General features: G+C 32.8%; 1 long non-coding RNA gene across 1 annotated transcript; it reads right to left on the reverse strand.

Annotated features, from left to right (window-relative positions):
• Nucleotides 1-301: 301 nt before the first annotated feature.
• LOC103883887 lies at nucleotides 302-9,500 on the reverse strand. Its single transcript, XR_002521673.2, has 4 exons — nucleotides 7,749-9,500; nucleotides 5,928-6,112; nucleotides 2,222-4,389; nucleotides 302-1,160 (listed from the first exon to the last, which is right to left on the reverse strand). It is a non-coding gene; the product is annotated as an uncharacterized LOC103883887 (long non-coding RNA).
• Nucleotides 9,501-10,685: the final 1,185 nt, after the last annotated feature.

Genomic DNA, 10,685 nt, shown 5'->3' on the forward strand with positions numbered 1-10,685 from the left:
AGAAGATGGATGTAATAGCACCAATCCATGGAAAATCCAAAAGTGTGATCATAACGAAGAAAGAACTGTTGGGTGAAAATTAGAGTTACTTGCTTTAAGGATGTACTCTTCAATGAGAAAGAAAATGTCGTACTGGGAATTACACTAACTCATATAAGTTTTCAAGTGAGTTTAATGGAATTTTTAAATACAAATATTCTCATTTTACAAGGTAATTCACAAATAAAATATAATTCAAATGAGAGAATTTTGGTTTAAGGACAATTTTGTTAACTAAGAAAGTAAGAACTCATGTGATTTTTAGTGATGGAGATAGAGATTTTTGGAAAATTATGATTCTTCTTACTCCTTAAAAAACTCATTTGCTAAAATTAACATAGTATAAGACATTTTTACATGTCCGGTACTTTAGCATAGGTGTTTTATATCCTTTACTAGAATAAGTTATATGTGTATCACTGTGAGAACAGGCTGCTGTATGCAAAAATGTAGCTGTTGACAGTCTGGTAAAGGTGTGAACAAACCAGCAGGGAGATTCTCCAAATTGACAATACATTGAGATTAATTTTTTTAAACATTCATTGCTACTCAATGTCATATTAGGCACTGTGGGACTGAGAGGAGAGTCTGCACAGTTTTTATCACATGTGCCTTGATTTCAAGAAAATATATGCAAGACATACTCCTCAAGGAAAGATATGGAAAGTTGAACAATTAAAGATGACAAACAATTAAATATAAAATAAATGCTTTAGATCATAATTATCCTGTAATGAGAGGGTTTCTCAAGGGTGATCTACAGAATACTTCCTAGTTCTGTCTGACACTGAAAAAGTGTTTGATTAAACACAACTGTAAAATTTGTCATCTCATACCTCACTGTTAAAGCTCATATTTCACACTAACACATGACATTTCTCAACCTCGAAACTTATATATTAACCAAGCTTGTTTACCCTTAATGGAATATTTTCCAAATTGATTTAATGATAAAATACCCAGCATCAACTAATATTTTGTGTAAACAGTTTTATTTTCTACACATTTTAGGAGATGCCACTAGAGGTGAGAAGTGAACTAGGACTTTGCAGATGAGTCTTAGGCATCATTGTGGAGGTGGAACTTCAGCTGAGTCTTGAGGCAGCAAATACTTTTTGTGTCTGCAGACAGAGGCAAATTTGGAGAATGCTATAGGCAGATGGAAAAGAAACCTAACCTTTCAATGAGGAGTTTCAAGGAAACCTTAGAGCTCATCACTCAATCTTTTCTTTGAACTACTTTGTTTCGGAAATTAATAATGATCTTGTCATAGGTCTGCAATCCACAACTTTAGGGAGGTAGTTAATTCTTCTCCCTTTTGATAGAACTTCCCTTGTGTTCTTCGGTTATCAAACTCTCTTGCAAGACTTCTGTTTTTTAAGCTAAATTTGTCCAGATTTTTAAATAAGTATCCACATCACTTTTTTTTTTGTACTTTCACCTATTCTTGTCATTATGTCCCTCAACATTTTAACCACCTAGTGATTACAATGGGAGAACTTCTCCAGAGGAATCTGAAATCTAATTTTTGGAAGATATTACTCTATTGAGTATTAAGGTCAGATCTTAATTCTCTCTGACCTTCATCTAATGGTCACAGTGCATGAAATACAGTCTATATTTGTCTAGATGGAAAAAGTAACTGATAAACCAGGATGATTCTTAAAGTGGGTTAGAAAAAAAACAGAAATAGATATGCTCCACAGTTACAACCTGTTAAAAAGAGGACAATGAAAGAATCATCCAATATCTTAGACTGTCAGTCAGACCAAAGATAATTGAGAAAGCCATATCTACTCCTGTTCCATTTCTTAATGCAGTTCAGTGATTGTCTCACCAGGCATCCACCATAGACTAAGATAACACTATGGCTGTGGTTATCACAGTGACTTCTGAATTCTTATGTATTTGGAGATAAAGAAGACTATCCAGTTATCTGTGGGGTAATAATATTTTCTGCAGTTATCAATTAGCAGATCAATTTAGAGATGATATATTAACCTGGAGCACATTAATGTTTCCAAATCATCGTGGGAACTAAAGGACTGGATAGCAAGTGATCCAGTTAATACAACAAAATTATATTCTATAAGTATTTTGGGAGACTTGGTGATGTTAGGATTATCTTGTTACTGGTGAAGGTAAACTTTAGTTTTCATACTGATTATCTCTAGGATAGTACCTTGCTGTTCAGATGAAAGAAAATGATAACAATATCCATAGCCATAATGATTCTTGATTGCAGGAGTGTGGATCATGTCTAAAATCGGAGATAGCTTTATGTGGTCCAAATCCTGTTTTAAAGCCAAGGTTGTACTTCAGTGTTCTTTCTCATGTTATGTATCTTTCCTGGCTTGAAGCTACCCAAAGGCTCAAATCATAAAGGGCTGTTTGTTAAACTTATAGCCAAATTTACTAGAATGCAGACTATTAAACAATAATCACTAGAATGCAGACTATTAAATAATAAATAAATTGGGGATATAATCAAGATATATTCACTAGATCTAAAGTAAAATAAGAATATAATCTAAGCTAAGAGTCAAGAGGTTTATTTTATTCAACCTCTGATTGGGGCTGGGATCTCCTGCTGCCAGAGGTTACCACTGGAAGTTTATGTGTGGTTTGGGGATATGTGTCTTGACTCCCCAGTTCAGTGGTCCTTCCTGCTACACAAATTCCAAACTCTGGCACCTCTTTCTTTAACACCAACCGACACCCCACAACATGACGGACACTGTGACAGTGGCTTTGTGCCCTCAGCAGATGGTTTCTGTTCCCATTTCCTTGATGCCCTGTCAGAAGCAGGGTCCACTCCTCCAGCTCCCGCAGCCAATATGGCTTCCTCCAGCCTGTGTCTTAGAACTCAAGCCTCTTTCTGGAGGGTGGGGGAAGTCTAGTTCAAGTTTTAATGCAAGTTTTGCCTTTTTAGAGGCTTGATGTTGAATTGATTCCTGGGGTATCTTGCTTATCTGAAGATATCTAAATATCAGAAGTGGAGGTCAAAATGTTAATAACTTAGCATTAAAAATGAAATTAAAGCAGTTAAAAAGGCTTAGTAAAATGCCACATGACTTGTTAAGATTCTATCAGCCAATCCATTTTCCCTAAGCTGCTGTTAGAAAAAAAAAAAAAAGAAAAATGGTGAATCAGAGAGCCATTATCAAAGGGGCAAACTGACTTGTCATGACTTGTGTGATGAAAAACAGCTTTGGCTGAATCTTGTACCTAATCTGACCTAAGATTTCTATTTACACAAGGCTTTTCAACAGTTCAACTTCAATTGACAACTAAGAGAGCTGCCATTAGATTTTCTCAAGACTGGAAACAATGTAGGATTTTCTTTTCTTCTAAAAATAACGACCATTTTTATTTGTCTCTATACTCTGTCTCTATACTTCCGCATCATTAAGTCAAACCACAGATATTTCTGGTTTCTGTGGTTACTCTTAGAAATTACTGTAACCATCTACTAATTTGCTCTTTATGCTTCCTGAAAGAGCTGCTTTGAGTATTATGGTTTTCACGTGATGTACTGCTAACATCTTCTGAAGTTCTAAGTTTTAATAACTGTCAAGATTTCTAACTCAGTCTCCTCTGTCAAATATAGCAATGCATGCACAAACAAAAATATTCTCACATTTCTGGCTAAAATATTTTTTCAAATGGCTCACTTATATCTCCCTACCTCATTTATTGCGCCTACTAATGAGAAGCTTCGAGATTCATTTAATTGAGATTCATTTTTAGAACCATGAGAATGCCCTAATATCTTCTTGGTCCTTTAGAGGAAACATTAAAACTGGCCGTAAGACTGACAGAGTTCACATATATGTTCTGTGACTCATGGTAAAAACACCACATACCATTAATAACCCATCTGTTCCATTTCTTGGTACGCTAGAGTGTAAGGTCTCTTGGTTCTAAGACTGTAACAGCTCAAATCTATTTGGTACACTAGCTACAACAGGTTAACATTAAGTTGGCTGCATTTCAAGCTAACAAAGCTGTCAGCAGTTCCAGGCCAGCTCCTAGATTTTTTTTTTTTTTTTCCTTTTGGGATCATGCTTCCTTATTTCTTCTCTCCTGAATCTATTCTCATCTCTTTCTCTATTTCTTCAGCTTTTTATATTTGACTACTACTAGCACATGGTCACTAATATCAGGTTCATTGGACAAATAGAGATTTTTCAATGACATATCTGTTTTATTACTAATGATAGTACATAAGCAAATATTTACCGATAATGAGTCTGGGGTATCTATCTGGAAGGTTTGATGAGATAATACATACTCAGAGATCCAATATTGAGTCAGTCAGATCTTTCTCATATATTTTTTCTGTGGAGTCTGTGTGAAAAAAAATTTAAAATCAGGGAAAGTTTTGGGCAGGAGAAGCTAAAAACTCTAGAGAAGTTAGTCATATAGAGATTGCCATTTCAAAATTAGAAATAAATATAAGACAAGCCTCTTTCCGATTTTTATATACCCTAGGGTATTTGTGTGCCCTTTAAGCTTAACCAGAGTTCCACTTTTGCTTGATTTGCAGAATGACCTTCAGAAAAAAGAGGTGTGAAGTGTTCTCTACCTTGTTTCATATTTACTCTGGTAAATGTGTGTTATCAACAGAATTGTCTAATATCAATCAACCATAAATTGTTTATATGCTTTTGTTTTCTAAATAAATAAACTTGCATTTGCAATTTATGTTTACTTTATCTCATATAATTTATTTTCTCCACCACAAAATATATCATGACACTTCCAATTTCAGAAATAAACAAGCATCACATTAAAATTTTGATCCTGGCCAACTCTTCTTAGAATTTCTTTTTCTATTTAGTTTGGAAAATTCTGACTAACAGCTAAAGAAATGATATTACTTTGTAATAAATTTAGACTATTTCTGAATAGCACACCATCTTCAACTGCATTGTCCTCATGATGGACAAGTAGATAATTAGAAAAATCCAGAAGACTGACACGAATGTCATACAGAATATGTTCAACACTGGTATCTTTAGGCATACATATTTGTCATCTACTTGTTTGTCACAAAATAGCTGTAGGCCCTTAGGCAATTTATTTTTTAACCCTACATTTCCTTATCTGTAAAGTTGATATAATAAGAGTTACCTGTGTTAATTAAGGATGAGTCCTAGGAATCTATATTTTAAATACAGTTTTGAGTATTCCCTATGCAAATACCCTGAATTTGGTTCATAAATGTGTGATGAAAGCTACTGCCCCAAACAAGTCCTGTTTCTTGATTGTTTTTATATAAGGGTGATCTATTGATTATAAAATTAAATATTAAATAATAAATTATGTTTTATGTTGCATGGAGGAAAATCCTAAATAAAAACAAACACTCCAGAAGAGTAAATCATTTTAATCTGCCTTTTGGGCATAGCTTCACTATAACATTTATTTCCCTGGGGTTTTCTACTTTTTGTCTTCACATCTACAATTTTTTTTTCCTTGTAATGTCTCATGATACCTGCTGTTTTGTTGTTGTTTGAAGAAAAATCTTTAGTGCACAAAATAGTATTTATACAAATTTTCTCCCATATATTTCCATACAAAAGAAATGCAAAATGAGATTAAAGAACAGCTTCAGATAGAGTTTTCATTTAGATGTATCAATGTTATCGACAAATGAATTCTATAGTATTGGAAAACAATGCCTGATACCCCTTTTTTTCCTGCAATATTCTAACAAGGCAAACCAGATATCTGAAAATCCAAAAAAAAAAAAAATCTTTAAAAACCTGATGAAGTATATATTTAAATAATTTTTAAATGATTTGTGAAAATGTCAAGAAATTTAGAGTAATTTTTCAAAGGACAGAGAGAAAAATGGGGTATCAAAACAGAGAGGTAATTACCTTTTGTAGCCACTGACAATCCAGAAATCTATGTGTCACGGAGTTTCAGTATTAAAAGCCATGTGGTGGGGGATTAAGTCAGGAACTCTCACACAAAGCTATGACTGCTGATAGATAACGCAGACTGAAAGAGAGAGCCTACAGTGATTTCACCTCCACAGCAGAGACTTGTTATGTCTCCTCCTCTGTAGGCATAAAAGTAGAAGGTTGGAAATCGTGACTCGAATATACAGAAACAATAAAAAAATTCAATTTTATGCTTTTATAAAGTTCTTGGAAGAAGCTATCATAGGGACATGTCAAAAGATGGATGATAAAACAAAAAAAAAATGAAGCAGATTAAAGACAGAGGGCGAATTTCCCTAATATATGATTAATTCTACAAAAAGTTTTTTAAAAGATGAAAAAATCTAAAGTCAAAACCATGAAGAGATAATTCTCCAAATTATGATATAAAAATGATTCTTAAATGTATACAAACAGGTTCAATCCCCCTCAAAATAAGTACAAATTAAAATTACGCTAAAATCTTATATATCACCCATTAGATTCACAAAATCTCAAAAGTTGTCAACACTTTAGTTAATAAAGCTATGGAAAACTATGAGCTTTTATATACTGCTTGTAGAAATGCAAATTGGTAAAGACTTATGGAGATGACAATATATTACAAAACTGCACAATAATTTTCCCTTTGTCCCAACAATCTCACTTTGATAATTTTATCCTCAAATTACATATGAAATAATCAAAAATACCTATTCAAAAGGTTATTCATTGTGACATTAGTTGCAATTACAAAACACTAGAGACATCCCAAATACACATTCATAGGCTATTGGTTTAACAAATTGTGGTATTTAACACAATGGAGTACTACAAAACTGTAAAAAAGAATGAGAAAGATTTTGAACAGACACGAAGTGATCTATAGGGTACATTCTTAGTTGAGAACAGCAAAGCACAAATAAAAAAACTGAAGTGTAAGTACAAGCACATTTATCATAAATTTTTTAAAAGATGAAAAATCTATAATGTAATACAAATAGATATTAATAAACCTAAGTTTATTTCAAATGATATCCCATTAAATAGTATAATTATCATTATGTTCTATATCTTGACAGTTAAATATACAGTTTATTATTATTATTCCAGCTACCTATCATAAATGATATTCCTATTATGCTGGATATGAGAGATGTTTCATTATTATTAAAAAGAGATGCTTTGAGTGCCATAGAGAAGCTAGTAAATCCTCAGGGAGTGGTTGAAGAATGATTTGTGTTGTCTTGGACAAATTCCCTGACACTCCATGACTCAGTTTTTCATTTATGAAATCAGCTTATAAAAGTCTCTATCCAGTAATGTCATTATAAGGCTTAAGTAGTTATTAGACAAACTGCTTAGAATAATATCAAGCACATAATTAAAATCAATAATTATTAGTCAGTAGTAAGAGCATGGAAGCCATTTCTCTAGGATCCAAAGTCTTCAACCATCAGTTTGTTCCTGAGTATTAGTGACAGTTGAAAGCATTGTTTTAGTTACTGTACTCTGTAATGGCAAATAATAGTGATTCTCAACTGGGTATGGCATCAGCATCATTGTTGATCTCTTAAAAATTATAAACAAATACAATTCAGAGAGTTGAGTATCACCCAAAACCTCCTGAACATAATTTTTAGACATCAGGCCCAGGTTTACATAAGTTCGAAAATGTCATAGGTGATACTGACAAGTTGTCTTCGTTAAGAACCCCAGTAATAGAAATATTGAGGAAGTATTATAGCAGAAAAGAAATTATGCTAAGTCCTTCACCTCAGACAGAGAACTGCATCTCAGTTTCTTTTCTGTAAAATGAGGATAACGATCCCTTACAGTGGGTTTGTTATGATGGTTAATAAAGATAATAAATAGAGAATACTTAGTTCATTGTTAGTAGTCAATGAATGATGGCTATTATCATTTTCTGTTCTTGTAGAAGGCTGAAAAATTACATAAAAAGAGGAAATGAAGTGTTTATAAGATATCATAGATAATGGAATTTAATATCATATTTTAATGAGATCTACAATTTTGGCAGAATTTTAAACTCTACTTTTAAGACCATTAGACCAAAACTTATAAAATATAAAAATATCACCAATTTTCAAAAAGGTAATTGAAGGTCTTCGTGCAATTTCAAATAATGGATTTATGCTGCTGACTTGCACACACAAATGAGTGCCCTTGTGAATAGAAAGATATTCAAGCATGTTTATCATATTCTGAGCCTGCAACTGCATACTGATCAACGCCCCTCACTCATTAACATACAAGACTCTTTTCCTGAGCTTTCATTTGCATGCTCTTCTAAAAGCTCCTTTTTTCTTCACTGTTCAAACAGCCAATGACCTTTGTAATCAACAAGAAAATTAGAAGCAGGTGAGAGCTTATTTTTAATGATGCTGAGACCAAATTGTTTAAATCTGAATTTTTTTTCTATAATTTGTAATGCCTGACAAATATTAATTATATGAAGTTAGAGACCGACTTTCTCATTGTCTCTGATCAAGCTCTGTAACTAACCGTTTGCTTTTATATTCAATACATAGAAACACCTCTCCTTTATCACTTTTTTTTTTTTTTTTTTAACCTGGAGGCTTCAGTATTAACATGGTATCTTTGGGATTTACTTAATGATCTGGCAACCATTGCAAATTTATCTAGATGATTATAAGTGAAACTGATTGAGCACATTTCCTACAGGATTGCACTTATTTATTTTAATGAGTGCATATTAGTGAATCAGAAATAAAGTTTCAACATCATAAATGACAAGTATAGGCCATGTTTTCTGTCTCTTTTGTGTCTCAGTATTCTTAATCATATTTACTTAGAATATCCCATTCCCTAAGGTTTCTCAGAATTACCAAACAACTTTTGTTTCAGCTTCATATTCAAGTATATAATGAATTAAATAATGAAGATTGCCAATTGCAGTCATACCTAGATTATCTACAAACAAATACATGCCTGGTGAATCTAAAGCAAATTGAATTTCAGGCCAGGTTTTCTACAATATTTAACATGATCTACTCCGCTACCTCCCAATTCTCATGAAAAATATGCTCAAATAAACTAAAATTATATCAAAATGTATCATCCAAATCTTTCAAGATAAATAGAAACTGATTTCATAGTAGTCCAGAGTTTTGGATTTGTCACAACTCCCTTGTTAATTTTAAGCAATGTAGTATTCATTATATTTCATGTCTTAACCTATCCAGCTATTTCTCCATTATTATTGCATTTGAATGGAAGTAATATTATTGTTATCCTTTAGCAAATTAAATGCTTAGTTTACCTAAGATATAAAACGAGAATATAGAGTTTTTTGGGGGTGGGGAGGGGAATCCTATTTAAATATTTTGCTTTTCGTTTAAAATAATGTACAATGACTTGTTCTTGATGGTTTGACAATATTTTCCAAGACTGTCCTGTCTATTAATATTTTTTCAAAAGGTCCAGGCGTCATAGCTCACATCTGTAATCCCAGCAATTTGGGACGCTGAAGCGGGTGGATCGCATGAGGCCAGGAGTTCAAGACTAGCCTGGCAAACATGGGGAAACCTTGTCTCTACAGAAAATACAAAAATTAGCAGGGCGTGGTGATGCGTTCTTGAAATCCCAGCTACTCAGGAGGCTGAGGCAGGAGAATCACTTGAACCCAGGAGGCGGAGCTTGCAGTGAGCTGCGATCATGCCACCACACTCCAGCCTGTGTAGACAGAGTGAGATTCTGTCTCAAAATATATATATATATAATAGAATATATATATTATGTAATATATGCTTTTTATATATTATATATATTTTTAATATATATAGTCAAGAGGACTGACCCTCTTCAGCTATCCATGCATTTGAATACAAAAGATTCAGTGCTATTTTAAATATTTATACCTACCTATATATTTAAATCACATACACCACAAAGGTTTCATTGGTGGCAGTGCCTTAAAACCTTCTAATCAAGTAGAAGCCTGCTTAACAGTGAATTGGCCTTTAAATACAAAAATCAAATCTCTGAATCTTATTTTCCTGTTTTATGTTATATTTATATATTGGCTAATTATCAAATAATCCGAGGTAGCTTAAAATGAGACATTAACATGCACTTTTAAATTGTAATAGAAAATCCAGATTACAGAAAAAGTTAAGACAATATACGGCTAACCTATATTTTTCACAGATTTCCATATATAACCACGAGCCTTATGACATGCAGAAGAAAAATAAAAGGGATATAATAAATGGCATAGCTCTAACAGAAGTTAGAGTTTATATGTATTATAATGAACATCTAAGCACTATAACAGTTAACTCAAGATTCAGCTTAAGGTTCGAATGCATGTTTTGAGTTCAATGATCTCTATGTCAGTAAAGCTTGTAAAAATGTCATATACTGCTAATGCCATACAGTGTCATATACTGCTACTTTGGAAAAGTCAGAGGAAAAGAAAATAAACAAGTAAAAATAAACCTATACAAAGCAGAAAGAAAGATTTAACTACTGTTTATATGGCCTTTTCTATGTTGTATGGCCTCAGGGATACTTGAGGATTTGACATTTAGTTAATTTTCCTAGCAATATTAACTCAAATAATGCATAGGTAGACATAATATTGGATCCAAGATAAATGAGAATTCAATCAAAGACTGTATATAAGAGCAAGCACATGTGCTTTATCGTTGACATTGTTTATTAACAAAT

Source organism: Papio anubis, chromosome 6 (assembly GCF_008728515.1).
Source record: "Papio anubis isolate 15944 chromosome 6, Panubis1.0, whole genome shotgun sequence".
Classification (NCBI taxonomy): Eukaryota; Metazoa; Chordata; class Mammalia; order Primates; family Cercopithecidae; genus Papio; species Papio anubis.